This window comes from Brassica napus, unplaced genomic scaffold, assembly GCF_020379485.1.
Source record: "Brassica napus cultivar Da-Ae unplaced genomic scaffold, Da-Ae ScsIHWf_2419;HRSCAF=3127, whole genome shotgun sequence".
Lineage (NCBI taxonomy): Eukaryota > Viridiplantae > Streptophyta > Magnoliopsida > Brassicales > Brassicaceae > Brassica > Brassica napus.
This window is the reverse complement of record NW_026015759.1, coordinates 322-15,475: the sequence shown is the minus strand read 5'-3', so window position 1 is coordinate 15,475 and position 15,154 is coordinate 322. Positions and strand designations below refer to the sequence as shown.

Genomic DNA, 15,154 nt, shown 5'->3' with positions numbered 1-15,154 from the left:
CCTTACACTTGGATTGGCCGGAACAAAGAATATACGAAAACGCGAGGTGTTGTACTGACGGGTGCGATCATACCAGCACAAATGCACTGGATCCCATCAGAATCTGCAGTTAAGCGTGGTGGCGAGAGAGTAGTACTAGGATGGGTGACCTCCCGGGAAAGTCCTCGTGTTAGCACCCCTTTTTATTTTATTTTTCAGCCTAAAACGAGTCTAAACTTGGAAACCTCATAACTTTTGAACCGTGAGGAACTACGTCACCCATAGAACCATTGCGGAAAGCCCCAGACACCATAATGGGCGGTGAATAGACGGTGCAATTTTTCGGGCTCAAAATTCAGCCGTTTTGACCCTCAAACGGGATGCAGAAAATTACGGCCCGTAAAAAAGATCGAAAGCAGTTTCTCAGGGTGTTTTGAGGCTTTCTTAACGCCATTAACCTCGACGCACTTTTTCGCTCGAAACAAAACGGCCAGAAAATCATGTGGGCCCCACAGCCTTACACTTGTATTGGCCGAGAAAAGGATATATAGAAACGAGAGTGTTGTACTGACGGGTGCGATTATACCAGCACTAATGCACTGGATCCTATCACATCTCCGCAGCTAAGCGTGCTTGGACGAGAGTAGTACTAGGATGGGTGACCTCCCGGGAAGTCTCATGTTGCATCCCTTTTATTTTTATTTTTTTCTGCCTAAAAAGAGTCTAAACTTGGAAACCTAATAACTTTTGAACCGTGAGGAACTACGTCGCCCATAACACCATTTCGGAAAGCCCCTGAAACCATAATGGGCGGTGAATAGACGGTGCAATTTTTCGGGCTCAAATTCAGCCATTTTGACCCTCAAACGGGATGCAGAAAGTTACGGCACTTAAAAAAGATCGAAAGTGGATTCTCAGGTTGTTTTGATGCTTTTTTAACGCCATTAACCTCGACGCACTTTTTGCTCAAAAAAAAACGGCCAGAAAATCATGTGGGCCCCACGACCTTACACTTGGATTGGCCGGAACAAAGAATATACGAAAAAGCGAGTGTTGTACTGACGGGTGCGATCATACCAGCACTAATGCACTGGATCCCATCAGAATTCTGCAGCTAAGCGGGTTGGGCGAGAGTAGTACTAGGATGGGTGACCTCCCGGGAAGTCCTCGTGTAGCACCCCTTTTTATTTTATTTTTCAGCCTAAAACGAGTCTAAACTTGGAAACCTCATAACTTTTGAACCGTGAGGAACTACGTCACCCATAGAACCATTGCGGAAAGCCCCAGACATCATAATGGGCGGTGAATAGACGTTGCAATTTTTGGGCTAAATTCAGCCGTTTTGACCCTCAAACGGGATGCAGAAAATTACGGCACGTAAAAAAAATCGAAAGCAGTTTCTCAGGGTGTTTTTGAGGCTTTCTTAACGCCATTAACCTCGACGCACTTTTTTGCTCGAAACAAAACGGCCAGAAAAGGATATATAGAAACGAGAGTGTTGTACTGACGGGTGCGATTATACCAGCACTAATGCACTGGATCCTATCACATCTCCGCAGCTAAGCGTGCTTGGACGAGAGTAGTACTAGGATGGGTGACCTCCCGGGAAGTCCTTATGTTGCATCCCTTTTATTTTTATTTTTTTTTTCAGCCTAAAAAGAGTCTAAACTTGGAAACCTCATAACTTTTGAACCGTGAGGAACTACGTCGCCCATAACACCATTTCGGAAAGCCCATGATGAAACCATAATGGGCTCAAATTCAGCCGTTTGACCCTCAAACGGGATGCAGAAAGTTACGGCACTTAAAAAAGATCGACGAAAGCGGATTCTCAGGTTGTTTTTGATGCTTTTTTAACGCCATTAACCTCGACGCACTTTTTCGCTCAAAACAAACGGCCAGAAAATCATGTGGCCCCACGACCTTACACTTGGATTGGCCGAACAAAGAATATAACGAAAACGCGAGTGTTGTACTGACGGGTGCGATCATACCAGCACTAATGCACTGGATCCCATCAGAATCTGCAGCTAAGCGTGGTTTGGGCGAGAGTAGTACTAGGATGGGTGACCTCCCGGGAAGTCCTCGTTAGCACCCCTTTTTATTTTTATTTTTCAGCATAAAACGAGTCTAAACTTGGAAACCTCATAACTTTTGAACCGTGAGAAACTACGTCACCCATAGAACCATTACGGAAAGCCCCAGAGACCATAATGGGCGGTGAATGAAGACGGTGCAATTATTCGGGCTAAAATTCAGCCGTTTTGACCCTCAAACGGGATGCAGAAAATTACGGCACGTAAAAAAGATCAAAAGCAGTTTCTCAGGGTGTTTTTGAGGCTTTCTTAACCCCATTAACCTCGACGCACTTTTTCGCTCGAAACAAAACGGCCAGAAAATCATGTGGGCCCCACAGCCTTACACTTGTATTGGCCGAGAAAAGGATATATAGAAACGAGAGTGTTGTACTGACGGGTGCGATTATACCAGCACTAATGCACTGAATCCTATCACATCTCCGCAGCTAAGCGTGCTTGGACGAGAGTAGTACTAGGATGGGTGACCTCCCGGGAAGTCCTCATGTTGCGTCCTATTTATTTTTATTTTTATTTTTCAGCCTAAAAAGAGTCTAAACTTGGAAACCTCATAACTTTTGAACCGTGAGGAACTACGTCGCCCATAACACCATTTCGGAAAGCCCCTGAAACCATAATGGGCGGTGAATAGACGGTGCAATTTTTCGGGCTCAAATTCAGCCATTTTGACCCTCAAACGGGATGCAGAAAGTAACGACACTTAAAAAAGAACGAAAGTGGATTCTCAGGTTGTTTTTGATGCTTTTTTAACGCCATTAACCTCGACGCACTTTTTCGCTCAAAACAAGACGGCCAGAAAATCATGTGGGCCCCACGACCTTACACTTGGATTGGCCGGAACAAAGAATATACGAAAACGCGAGTGTTGTACTGACGGGTGCGATCATACCAGCACTAATGCACTGGATCCCATCAGAATTCTGCAGCTAAGCGTGGTTGGGCGAGAGTAGTACTAGGATGGGTGACCTCTCGGGAAGTCCTCGTGTAGCCACCCCTTTTTTTTTATTTTTCAGCCTAAAACGAGTCTAGACTTGGAAACCTCATAACTTTTGAACCGTGAGGAACTACGTCACCCATAGAACCATTGCGGAAAGCCCCAGACACCATAATGGGCGGTGAATAGACGTTGCTATTTTTTCGGGCTCAAATTCAGCCGTTTTGACCCTCAAACGGGATGCAGAAAATTACGGCACGTAAAAAAGATCGAAAGCAGTTTCTCAGGGTGTTTTTGAGGCTTTCTTAACGCCATTAACCTCGACGCACTTTTTCGCTCGAAACAAAACGGCCAGAAAATCATGTGGGCCCCACAGCCTTACACTTGTATTGGCCGAGAAAAGGATATATAGAAACGAGAGTGTTGTACTGACGGGTGCGTTATACCAGCACTAATGCACTGGATCCTATCACATCTCCGCAGCTAAGCGTGCTTGGACGAGAGTAGTACTAGGATGGGTGACCTCCCGGGAAGTCCTCATGTTGCATCCCTTTTATTTTTATTTTTTTTTCAGCCTAAAAAGAGTCTAAACTTGGAAACCTAATAACTTTTGAACCGTGAGGAACTACGTTGCCCATAACACCATTTCGGAAAGCCCCTGAAACCATAATGGGCGGTGAATAGACGGTGCAATTTTTGGGCTCAAATTCAGCTGTTTTGACCCTCAAACGGGATGCAGAAAGTTACGGCACTTAAAAAAGATCGAAAGCGGATTCTCAGGTTGTTTTTGATGCTTTTTAACGCCATTAACCTCGACGCACTTTTTGCTCAAAACAAAAAGGCCAGAAAATCATGTGGGCCCCACGACCTTACACTTGGATTGGCCAAAACAAAGAATATACGAAAACGCGAGTGTTGTACTGACGGGTGCGATCATACCAGCACTAATGCACTGGATCCCATCAGAATTCTGCAGCTAAGCGTGGTTGGGCGAGAGTAGTACTAGGATGGGTGACCTCTCGGGAAGTCCTCGTGTAGCACCCCTTTTTATTTTTATTTTTCAGCCTAAAACGAGTCTAGACTTGGAAACCTCATAACTTTTGAACCGTGAGGAACTACGTCACCCATAGAACCATTGCGGAAAGCCCCAGACACCATAATGGGCGGTGAATAGACGTTGCTATTTTTCGGGCTCAAATTCAGCCGTTTTGAGCCTCAAACGGGATGCAGAAAATTACGACACGTAAAAAAGATCGAAAGCAGTTTCTCAGGGTGTTTTTGAGGCTTTCTTAACCCCATTAACCTCGACGCACTTTTTCGCTCGAAACAAAACGGCCAGAAAATCATGTGGGCCCCACAGCCTTACACTTGTATTGGCCGAGAAAAGGATATATAGAAACGAGAGTGTTGTACTGACGGGTGCGATTATACCAGCACTAATGCCCTGGATCCTATCACATCTCCGCAGCTAAGCGTGCTTGGACGAGAGTAGTACTAGGATGGGTGACCTCCCGGGAAGTCCTCATGTTGCATCCCTTTTAGTTTTTATTTTTATTTTTCAGCCTAAAAAGAGTCTAAACTTGGAAACCTCATAACTTTTGAACCGTGAGGAACTACGTCGCCCATAACACCATTTCGGAAAGCCCCTGAAACCATAATGGGCGGTGAATAGATGTGCAATTTTCGGGCTCAAATTCAGCCATTTTGACCCTCAAACGGGATGCAGAAAGTACGCACTTAAAAAGATCGAAAGTGGATTCTCAGGTTGTTTTTGATGCTTTTTTAACGCCATTAACCTCGACGCACTTTTTCGCTCAAAACAAAACGGCCAAAAATCATGTGGGCCCCACGACCTTACACTTGGATTGGCCGGAACAAAGAATATACGAAAACGCGAGTGTTGTACTGACGGGTGCGATCATACCAGCACTAATGCACTGGATCCCATCAGAATTCTGCAGCTATGCGTGGTTGGGCGAGAGTAGTACTAGGATGGGTGACCTCCCGGGAAGTCCTCGTTTAGCACCCCTTTTATTTTTATTTTTCAGCCTAAAACGAGTCTAAACTTGGAAACCTCATAACTTTTGAACCGTGAGAAACTACGTCACCCATAGAACCATTACGGAAAGCCCCAGAGACCATAATGGGCGGTGAATAGACGGTGCAATTTTTCGGGCTCAAATTCAGCCGTTTTGACCCTCAAACGGGATGCAGAAAATTACGGCACGTAAAAAAGATCGAAAGCAGTTTCTCAGGGTGTTTTTGAGGCTTTCTTAACCCCATTAACCTCGACGCACTTTTTCGCTAGAAACAAAACGGCCAGAAAATCATGTGGGCCCCACAGCCTTACCGTTGTATTGGCCGAGAAAAGGATATATAGAAACGAGAGTGTTGTACTGACGGGTGCGATTATACCAGCACTAATGCACTGGATCCTATCACATCTCCGCAGCTAAGCGTGATTGGACGAGAGTAGTACTAGGATGGGTGACCCCGGGAAGTCCTCATGTTGCATCCCTTTTATTTTTATTTTTTTTTTCAGCCTAAAAAGAGTCTAAACTTGGAAACCTAATAACTTTTGAACCGTGAGGAACTACGTCGCCCATAACACCATTTCGGAAAGCCCCTGAAACCATAATGGGCGGTGAATAGACGGTGCAATTTTTTGGGCTCAAATTCAGCTGTTTTGACCCTCAAACGGGATGCAGAAAGTTACGGCACTTAAAAAAGATCGAAAGCGGATTCTCAGGTTGTTTTTGATGCTTTTTTAACGCCATTAACCTCGACGCACTTTTTTGCTCAAAACAAAACGGCCAGAAAATCATGTGGGCCCCACGACCTTACACTTGATTGGCCGAAACAAAGAATATACGAAAACGCGAGTGTTGTACTGACGGGTGCGATCATACCAGCACTAATGCACTGGATCCCATCAGAATTCTGCAGCTAAGCGTGGTTGGGCGAGAGTAGTACTAGGATGGGTGACCTCTCGGGAAGTCCTCGTGTAGCACCCCTTTTTATTTTTATTTTTCAGCCTAAAACGAGTCTAAACTTGGAAACCTCATAACTTTTGAACCGTGAGGAACTACGTCACCCATAGAACCATTGCGGAAAGCCCCAGACACCATAATGGGCGGTGAATAGACGGTGCTATTTTTCGGGCTCAAATTCAGCCGTTTTGACCCTCAAACGGGATGCAGAAAATTACGGCACGTAAAAAAGATCGAAAGCAGTTTCTCAGGGTGTTTTTGAGGCTTTCTTAACGCCATTAACCTCGACGCACTTTTTCGCTCGAAACAAAACGGCCAGAAAATCATGTGGGCCCCACAGCCTTACACTTGTATTGGCCGAGAAAAGGATATATAGAAACGAGAGTGTTGTACTGACGGGTGCGATTATACCAGCACTAATGCACTGGATCCTATCACATCTCCGCAGCTAAGCGTGCTTGGACGAGAGTAGTACTAGGATGGGTGACCTCCCGGGAAGTCCTCATGTTGCATCCCTTTTATTTTTATTTTTTTTTTCAGCCTAAAAAGAGTCTAAACTTGGAAACCTAATAACTTTTGAACCGTGAGGAACTACGTTGCCCATAACACCATTTCGGAAAGCCCCTGAAACCATAATGGGCGGTGAATAGACGGTGCAATTTTTTGGGCTCAAATTCAGCTGTTTTGACCCTCAAACGGGATGCAGAAAGTTACGGCACTTAAAAAAGATCGAAAGCGGATTCTCAGGTTGTTTTTGATGCTTTTTTAACGCCATTAACCTCGACGCACTTTTTTGCTCAAAACAAAACGGCCAGAAAATCATGTGGGCCCCACGACCTTACACTTGGATTGGCCGAAACAAAGAATATACGAAAACGCGAGTGTTGTACTGACGGGTGCGATCATACCAGCACTAATGCACTGGATCCCATCAGAATTCTGCAGCTAAGCGTGGTTGGGCGAGAGTAGTACTAGGATGGGTGACCTCTCGGGAAGTCCTCGTGTAGCACCCCTTTTATTTTTATTTTTCAGCCTAAAACGAGTCTAAACTTGGAAACCTCATAACTTTTGAACCGTGAGGAACTACGTCACCTATAGAACCATTGCGGAAAGCCCCAGACACCATAATGGGCGGTGAATAGACGTTGCTATTTTTCGGGCTCAAATTCAGCCGTTTTGACCCTCAAACGGGATGCAAAAAATTACGGCACGTAAAAAAGATCGAAAGCAGTTTCTCAGGGTGTTTTTGAGGCTTTCTTAACGCCATTAACCTCGACGCACTTTTTCGCTCGAAACAAAACGGCCAGAAAATCATGTGGGCCCCACAGCCTTACACTTGTATTGGCCGAGAAAAGGATATATAGAAACGAGAGTGTTGTACTGACGGGTGCAATTATACCAGCACTAATGCACTGGATCCTATCACATCTCCGCAGCTAAGCGTGCTTGGACGAGAGTAGTACTAGGATGGGTGACCTCCCGGGAAGTCCTTATGTTGCATCCCTTTATTTTTATTTTTTTTTTCAGCCTAAAAAGAGTCTAAACTTGGAAACCTCATAACTTTTGAACCGTGAGGAACTACGTTGCCCATAACACCATTTCGGAAAGCCCCTGAAACCATAATGGGCGGTGAATAGACGGTGCAATTTTTTGGGCTCAAATTCAGCTGTTTTGACCCTCAAACGGGATGCAGAAAGTTACGGCACTTAAAAAAGATCGAAAGCGGATTCTCAGGTTGTTTTTGATGCTTTTTTAACGCCATTAACCTCGACGCACTTTTTTGCTCAAAACAAAACGGCCAGAAAATCATGTGGGCCCCACGACCTTACACTTGGATTGGCCGAAACAAAGAATATACGAAAACGCGAGTGTTGTACTGACGGGTGCGATCATACCAGCACTAATGCACTGGATCCATCAGAATTCTGCAGCTAAGCGTGGTTGGCGAGAGTAGTACTAGGATGGGTGACCTCCCGGGAAGTCCTCGTTTAGCACCCTTTTTATTTTTATTTTTCAGCCTAAAACGAGTCTAAACTTGGAAACCTCATAACTTTTGAACCGTGAGAAACTACGTCACCATAGAACCATTGCGGAAAGCCCCAGAACCATAATGGGCGGTGAATAGACGGTGCAATTTTTCGGGCTCAAATTCAGCCGTTTTGACCCTCAAACGGGATGCAGAAAATTACGGCACGTAAAAAAGATCGAAAGCAGTTTCTCAGGGTGTTTTTGAGGCTTTCTTAACCCATTAACCTCGACGCACTTTTTCGCTCGAAACAAAACGGCCAGAAAATCATGTGGGCCCCACAGCCTTACACTTGTATTGGCCGAGAAAAGGATATATAGAAACGAGAGTGTTGTACTGACGGGTGCGATTATACCAGCACTAATGCACTGGATCCTATCACATCTCCGCAGCTAAGCGTGCTTGGACGAGAGTAGTACTAGGATGGGGTGACCTCCCGGGAAGTCCTTGTTGCACCCCTTTTTATTTTTTATTTTTCAGCCTAAAACGAGTCTAAACTTGGAAACCTCATAACTTTTGAACCGTGAGGAAACTACGTCACCCATAGAACCATTACGGAAAAGCCCAGAGACCATAATGGGCGGTGAATAGACGTGTGTTTGCAATTTTTCGGGCTCAAATTCAGCCGTTTTGACCCTCAAACGGGATGCAGAAATTACGGCACGTAAAAAAGATCAAAGCAGGTTTCTCAGGGTGTTTTGAGGCTTTTTAAACCATTAACCTCGACGCACTTTTTCGCTAGAAACAAAACGGCCAGAAAATCATGTGGGCCCCACAGCCTTACACTTGTATTGGCCGAGAAAAGGATATATAGAAACGAGAGTGTTGTACTGACGGGTGCGATTATACCAGCACTAATGCACTGGATCCTATCACATCTCCGCAGCTAAGCGTGATTGGACGAGAGTAGTACTAGGATGGGTGACCTCCCGGGAAGTCCTCATGTTGCATCCCTTTTATTTTTTTTTTTTTTCAGCTAAAAAGAGTCTAAACTTGGAAACCTAATAACTTTTGAACCGTGAGGAACTACGTTGCCCATAACACCATTTCGGAAAGCCCCTGAAACCATAATGGGCGGTGAATAGACGGTGCAATTTTTTGGGCTCAAATTCAGCTGTTTTGACCCTCAAACGGGATGCAGAAAGTTACGGCACTTAAAAAAGATCGAAAGCGGATTCTCAGGTTGTTTTTGATGCTTTTTTAACGCCATTAACCTCGACGCACTTTTTTGCTCAAAACAAAACGGCCAGAAAATCATGTGGGCCCCACGACCTTACACTTTGATTGGCCGAAACAAAGAATATACGAAAACGCGAGTGTTGTACTGACGGGTGCGATCATACCAGCACTAATGCACTGGATCCCATCAGAATTCTGCAGCTAAGCGTGGTTGGGCGAGAGTAGTACTAGGATGGGTGACCTCCCGGGAAGTCCTCGTGTAGCACCCCTTTTTATTTTTATTTTTCAGCCTAAAACGAGTCTAAACTTGGAAACCTCATAACTTTTGAACCGTGAGGAACTACGTCACCCATAGAACCATTGCGGAAAGCCCCAGACACCATAATGGGCGGTGAATAGACGTTGCTATTTTTCGGGCTCAAATTCAGCCGTTTTGACCCTCAAACGGGATGCAAAAAATTACGGCACGTAAAAAAGATCGAAAGCAGTTTCTCAGGGTGTTTTTGAGGCTTTCTTAACGCCATTAACCTCGACGCACTTTTTCGCTCGAAACAAAACGGCCAGAAAATCATGTGGGCCCCACAGCCTTACACTTGTATTGGCCGAAAAGGATAAAGATATAGAACGAGAGTGTTGTACTGACGGGTGCAATTATACCAGCACTAATGCACTGGATCCTATCACATCTCCGCAGCTAAGCGTGCTTGGACGAGAGTAGTACTAGGATGGGTGACCTCCCGGGAAGTCCTTATGTTGCATCCCCTTTTATTTATTTTTTTTTCAGCCTAAAAAGAGTCTAAACTTGGAAACCTAATAACTTTGAACCGTGAGGAACTACGTTGCCCATAACACCATTTCGGAAAGCCCCTGAAACCATAATGGGCGGTGAATAGACGGTGCAATTTTTTGGGCTCAAATTCAGCTGTTTTGACCCTCAAACGGGATGCAGAAAGTTACGGCACTTAAAAAAGAACGAAAGCGGATTCTCAGGGGGTTTTGATGCTTTTTTAACGCCATTAACCTCGACGCACTTTTTTGCTCAAAACAAAACGGCCAGAAAATCATGTGGGCCCCACGACCTTACACTTGGATTGGCCGAAACAAAGAATATACGAAAACGCGAGTGTTGTACTGACGGGTGCGATCATACCAGCACTAATGCACTGGATCCCATCAGAATTCTGCAGCTAAGCGTGGTTGGGCGAGAGTAGTACTAGGATGGGTGACCTCTCGGGAAGTCCTCGTGTAGCACCCCTTTTTATTTTTATTTTTCAGCCTAAAACGAGTCTAAACTTGGAAACCTCATAACTTTTGAACCGTGAGGAACTACGTCACCCATAGAACCATTGCGGAAAGCCCCAGACACCATAATGGGCGGTGAATAGACGTTGCTATTTTTCGGGCTCAAATTCAGCCGTTTTGAGCCTCAAACGGGATGCAGAAAATTACGACACGTAAAAAAGATCGAAAGCAGTTTCTCAGGGTGTTTTTGAGGCTTTCTTAACCCATTAACCTCGACGCACTTTTTCGCTCGAACAAAACGGCCAGAAAATCATGTGGGCCCCACAGCCTTACACTTGTATTGGCCGAGAAAAGGATATATAGAAACGAGAGTGTTGTACTGACGGGTGCGATTATACCAGCACTAATGCCCTGGATCCTATCACATCTCCGCAGCTAAGCGTGCTTGGACGAGAGAGTAGTACTAGGATGGGTGACCTCCCGGGAAGTCCTCATGTTGCATCCCTTTTTTTTTATTTTTATTTTTCAGCCTAAAAAGAGTCTAAACTTGGAAACCTCATAACTTTTGAACCGTGAGGAACTACGTCGCCCATAACACCATTTCGGAAAGCCCCTGAAACCATAATGGGCGGTGAATAGACGGTGCAATTTTCGGGCTCAAATTCAGCCATTTTGACCCTCAAACGGGATGCAGAAAGTAACGACACTTAAAAAAGAACGAAAGTGGATTCTCAGGTTGTTTTTGATGCTTTTTTAACGCTATTAACCTCGACGCACTTTTTCGCTCAAAACAAAACGGCCTAAAAATCATGTGGGCCCCACGACCTTACACTTGGATTGGCCGCGGAACAAAGAATATACGAAAACGCGAGTGTTGTTACTGACGGGTGCGATCATACCAGCACTAATGCACTGGATCCCATCAGAATTCTGCAGCTAAGCGTGTGGTGGGCGAGAGTAGTACTAGGATGGGTGACCTCCCGGGAAGTCCTCGTTTAGCACCCCTTTTTTATTTATTTTTCAGCCTAAAACGAGTCTAAACTTGGAAACCTCATAACTTTTGAACCGTGAGAAACTACGTCACCCATAGAACCATTACGGAAAGCCCCAGAGACCATAATGGGCGGTGAATAGACGGTGCAATTTTTCGGGCTCAAATTCAGCCGTTTTGACCCTCAAACGGGATGCAGAAAATTACGGCACGTAAAAAAGATCAAAAGCAGTTTCTCAGGGTGTTTTTGAGGCTTTCTTAACCCCATTAACCTCGACGCACTTTTCCGCTAGAAACAAAACGGCCAGAAAATCATGTGGGCCCCACAGCCTTACCTTGTATTGGCCGAGAAAAGAATAAAAGGATATATAGAAACGAGAGTGTTGTACTGACGGGTGCGATTATACCAGCACTAATGCACTGGATCCTATCACATCTCCGCAGCTAAGCGTGATTGGACGAGAGTAGTACTAGGATGGGTGACCTCCCGGGAAGTCCTCATGTTGCATCCCTTTTATTTTTATTTTTTTTTTCAGCCTAAAAAGAGTCTAAACTTGGAAACCTAATAACTTTTTGAACCGTGAGAACTACGTTGCCCATAACACCATTCGGAAAGCCCCTGAAACCATAATGGGCGGTGAATAGACGGTGCAATTTTTTGGGCTCAAATTCAGCTTTTGACCCTCAAACGGGATGCAGAAAGTTACGGCACTTAAAAAAGATCGAAAGCGGATTCTCAGGTTGTTTTTGATGCTTTTTTAACGCCATTAACCTCGACGCACTTTTTGCTCAAAACAAAACGGCCAGAAAATCATGTGGCCCCACGACCTTACACTTTGATTGGCCGAAACAAAGAATATAACGAAAACGACGAGTGTTGTACTGACGGGTGCGATCATACCAGCACTAATGCACTGGATCCCATCAGAATTCTGCAGCTAAGCGGGTGGTTGGGCGAGAGTAGTACTAGGATGGGTGACCTCTCGGGAAGTCCTCGTGTAGCACCCCTTTTTATTTTTATTTTTCAGCCTAAACGAGTCTAACTTGGAAACCTCATAACTTTTGAACCGTGAGGAACTACGTCACCCATAGAACCATTGCGGAAAGCCCCAGACACCATAATGGGCGGTGAATAGACGTTGCTATTTTTCGGGCTCAAATTCAGCCGTTTTGACCCTCAAACGGGATGCACAAAAATTACGGCACGTAAAAAAGATCGAAAGCAGTTTCTCAGGGTGTTTTTGAGGCTTTCTTAACGCCATTAACCTCGACGCACTTTTTCGCTCGAAACAAAATGGCCAGAAAAATGTGGGCCCCACGCCTTACACTTGTATTGGCCGAGAAAAGAGAAAGGATATATAGAAACGAGAGTGTTGTACTGACGGGTGCGATTATACCAGCACTAATGCACTGGATCCTATCACATCTCCGCAGCTAAGCGTGCTGGACGAGAGTAGTACTAGGATGGGTGACCTCCCGGGAAGTCCTTATGTTGCATCCTTTTTTATTTTTTTTTTTTTTCAGCCTAAAAAGAGTCTAAACTTGGAAACCTAATAACTTTTGAACCGTGAGGAACTATACGTTGCCCATAACACCATTTCGGAAAGCCCTGAAACCATAATGGGCGGTGAATAGACGGTGCAATTTTTTGGGCTCAAATTCAGCCGTTTTGACCCTCAAACGGGATGCAGAAAGTTACGGCACTTAAAAAAGATCGAAAGCGGATTCTCAGGTTGTTTTTGATGCTTTTTTAACGCCATTAACCTCGACGCACTTTTGCTCAAAACAAAACGGCCAGAAAATCATGTGGGCCCCACGACCTTACACTTGGATTGGCCCGAAAAAGAATATACGAAAACGCGAGTGTTGTACTGACGGGTGCGATCATACCAGCACTAATGCACTGGATCCCATCAGAATTCTGCAGCTAAGCGTGGTTGGGCGAGAGTAGTACTAGGATGGGTGACCTCTCGGGAAGTCCTCGTGTAGCACCCCTTTTTATTTTTATTTTTCAGCCTAAAACGAGTCTAAACTTGGAAACCTCATAACTTTTGAACCGTGAGGAACTACGTCACCTATAGAACCATTGCGGAAAGCCCCAGACACCATAATGGGCGGTGAATAGACGTTGCTATTTTTCGGGCTCAAATTCAGCCGTTTTGACCCTCAAACGGGATGCAAAATTACGGCACGTAAAAAAGATAAAGCGCAGTTTCTCAGGGTTGTTTTGAGGCTTTCTTAACGCCATTAACCTCGACGCACTTTTTCGCTCGAAACAAAACGGCCAGAAAATCATGTGGGCCCCACAGCCTTACACTTGTATTGGCCGAGAAAAGGATATATAGAAACGAGAGTGTTGTACTGACGGGTGCAATTATACCAGCACTAATGCACTGGATCCTATCACATCTCCGCAGCTAAGCGTGCTTGGACGAGAGTAGTACTAGGATGGGTGACCTCCCGGGAAGTCCTTATGTTGCATCCCTTTTATTTTTATTTTTTTTTTCAGCCTAAAAAGAGTCTAAACTTGGAAACCTAATAACTTTTGAACCGTGAGGAACTACGTTGCCCATAACACCATTTCGGAAAGCCCCTGAAACCATAATGGGCGGTGACGGTGAATTACGGTGCAATTTTTTGGGCTCAAATTCAGCTGTTTTGACCCTCAAACGGGATGCAGAAAGTTACGGCACTTAAAAAAGATCGAAAAGCGGATTCTCAGGTTGTTTTTGATGCTTTTTAACGCCATTAACCTCGACGCACTTTTTTGCTCAAAACAAACAGCCAGAAAATCATGTGGGCCCCACGACCCTTACACTTGGGATTGGCCGAAACAAAGAATATACGAAAACGCGAGTGTTGTACTGACGGGTGCGATCATACCAGAACTAATGCACTGGATCCATCAGAATTCTGCAGCTAAGTGGTTGGGCGAGAGTAGTACTAGGATGGGTGATCCCCGGGAAGTCCTCGTTTAGCACCCCTTTTTATTTTATTTTTCAGCCTAAAAGAGTCTAAACTTGGAAACTCATAACTTTTGAACCGTGAGAAACTACGTCACCCATAGAACCATTACAGAAAGCCCCAGACACCATAATGGGCGGTGAATAGACGGTGCAATTTTTCGGGCTCAAATTCAGCCGTTTTGACCCTCAAACGGGATGCAGAAAATTACGGAACGTAAAAAAGATCAAAAGCAGTTTCTCAGGTTGTTTTTTGAGTTTTCTTAACCCCATTAACCTCGACGCACTTTTTCGCTCGAAACAAACGGCCAGAAAATCATGTGGGCCCACAGCCTTACACTTGTATTGGCCGAGAAAAGGATATATAGAAACGAGAGTGTTGTACTGACGGGTGCGATTTTACCAGCACTAATGCACTGGATCCTATCACATCTCCGCAGCTAAGCGTGCTTGGACGAGAGTAGTACTAGGATGGGTGACCTCCCGGGAAGTCCTCGTTTAGCACCCCTTTTATTTTATTTTTCAGCCTAAAACGAGTCTAAACTTGGAAACTCTCAACTTTGAACCGTGAGAAACTACGTCACCCATAGAACCATTACGGAAAGCCCCAGAGACCATAATGGGCGGTTGAATAGACGGTGCAATTTTCGGGCTCAAATTCAGCCGTTTTGACCCTCAACGGATGCAGCAGAAAATTACGGCACGTAAAAAAGATCAAAAGCAGTTTCTCAGGGTGTTTTTGAGGCTTCTTAAC

The 15,154-nt window shown here is 45.0% G+C and overlaps 7 non-coding genes and 23 pseudogenes across 7 annotated transcripts; all 30 read left to right on the top strand.

Moving 5' to 3' along the window:
* Positions 1-59: 59 nt before the first annotated feature.
* On the top strand, positions 60-179 carry LOC125600955 (annotated as a pseudogene).
* A 372-nt stretch (positions 180-551) lies between these two features.
* LOC125600982 lies at positions 552-669 on the top strand (annotated as a pseudogene).
* Positions 670-1,042: 373 nt separating this feature from the next.
* Positions 1,043-1,160, top strand: LOC125600970 (annotated as a pseudogene).
* A 327-nt stretch (positions 1,161-1,487) lies between these two features.
* LOC125600980 lies at positions 1,488-1,606 on the top strand (annotated as a pseudogene).
* A 353-nt stretch (positions 1,607-1,959) lies between these two features.
* On the top strand, positions 1,960-2,077 carry LOC125601000 (annotated as a pseudogene).
* Positions 2,078-2,452: 375 nt separating this feature from the next.
* Positions 2,453-2,571, top strand: LOC125600996 (annotated as a pseudogene).
* Positions 2,572-2,950: 379 nt separating this feature from the next.
* Positions 2,951-3,069, top strand: LOC125600966. The gene has a single exon (XR_007333999.1). It is a non-coding gene; the product is annotated as a 5S ribosomal RNA (ribosomal RNA).
* A 373-nt stretch (positions 3,070-3,442) lies between these two features.
* On the top strand, positions 3,443-3,560 carry LOC125600997 (annotated as a pseudogene).
* A 374-nt stretch (positions 3,561-3,934) lies between these two features.
* Positions 3,935-4,053, top strand: LOC125600959. The gene has a single exon (XR_007333992.1). It is a non-coding gene; the product is annotated as a 5S ribosomal RNA (ribosomal RNA).
* A 373-nt stretch (positions 4,054-4,426) lies between these two features.
* Positions 4,427-4,545, top strand: LOC125600987 (annotated as a pseudogene).
* A 374-nt stretch (positions 4,546-4,919) lies between these two features.
* On the top strand, positions 4,920-5,038 carry LOC125600971 (annotated as a pseudogene).
* Positions 5,039-5,410: 372 nt separating this feature from the next.
* LOC125600951 lies at positions 5,411-5,527 on the top strand (annotated as a pseudogene).
* A 377-nt stretch (positions 5,528-5,904) lies between these two features.
* On the top strand, positions 5,905-6,023 carry LOC125600958. Its single transcript, XR_007333991.1, has one exon. It is a non-coding gene; the product is annotated as a 5S ribosomal RNA (ribosomal RNA).
* A 373-nt stretch (positions 6,024-6,396) lies between these two features.
* LOC125600967 lies at positions 6,397-6,515 on the top strand (annotated as a pseudogene).
* Positions 6,516-6,893: 378 nt separating this feature from the next.
* Positions 6,894-7,012, top strand: LOC125600956. The gene has a single exon (XR_007333990.1). It is a non-coding gene; the product is annotated as a 5S ribosomal RNA (ribosomal RNA).
* A 372-nt stretch (positions 7,013-7,384) lies between these two features.
* LOC125600985 lies at positions 7,385-7,503 on the top strand (annotated as a pseudogene).
* Positions 7,504-7,880: 377 nt separating this feature from the next.
* LOC125600952 lies at positions 7,881-7,997 on the top strand (annotated as a pseudogene).
* Positions 7,998-8,366: 369 nt separating this feature from the next.
* On the top strand, positions 8,367-8,484 carry LOC125601005 (annotated as a pseudogene).
* Positions 8,485-8,860: 376 nt separating this feature from the next.
* Positions 8,861-8,979, top strand: LOC125600993 (annotated as a pseudogene).
* A 375-nt stretch (positions 8,980-9,354) lies between these two features.
* LOC125600950 lies at positions 9,355-9,473 on the top strand. Its single transcript, XR_007333989.1, has one exon. It is a non-coding gene; the product is annotated as a 5S ribosomal RNA (ribosomal RNA).
* A 374-nt stretch (positions 9,474-9,847) lies between these two features.
* LOC125600984 lies at positions 9,848-9,966 on the top strand (annotated as a pseudogene).
* A 374-nt stretch (positions 9,967-10,340) lies between these two features.
* LOC125601001 lies at positions 10,341-10,459 on the top strand. Its single transcript, XR_007334003.1, has one exon. It is a non-coding gene; the product is annotated as a 5S ribosomal RNA (ribosomal RNA).
* A 371-nt stretch (positions 10,460-10,830) lies between these two features.
* Positions 10,831-10,951, top strand: LOC125600998 (annotated as a pseudogene).
* Positions 10,952-11,331: 380 nt separating this feature from the next.
* Positions 11,332-11,451, top strand: LOC125600975 (annotated as a pseudogene).
* Positions 11,452-11,830: 379 nt separating this feature from the next.
* LOC125600992 lies at positions 11,831-11,949 on the top strand (annotated as a pseudogene).
* Positions 11,950-12,324: 375 nt separating this feature from the next.
* Positions 12,325-12,445, top strand: LOC125600972 (annotated as a pseudogene).
* A 375-nt stretch (positions 12,446-12,820) lies between these two features.
* Positions 12,821-12,938, top strand: LOC125601002 (annotated as a pseudogene).
* Positions 12,939-13,313: 375 nt separating this feature from the next.
* LOC125600990 lies at positions 13,314-13,432 on the top strand. Its single transcript, XR_007334002.1, has one exon. It is a non-coding gene; the product is annotated as a 5S ribosomal RNA (ribosomal RNA).
* A 371-nt stretch (positions 13,433-13,803) lies between these two features.
* On the top strand, positions 13,804-13,922 carry LOC125600983 (annotated as a pseudogene).
* An 867-nt stretch (positions 13,923-14,789) lies between these two features.
* Positions 14,790-14,908, top strand: LOC125600988 (annotated as a pseudogene).
* Positions 14,909-15,154: the final 246 nt, after the last annotated feature.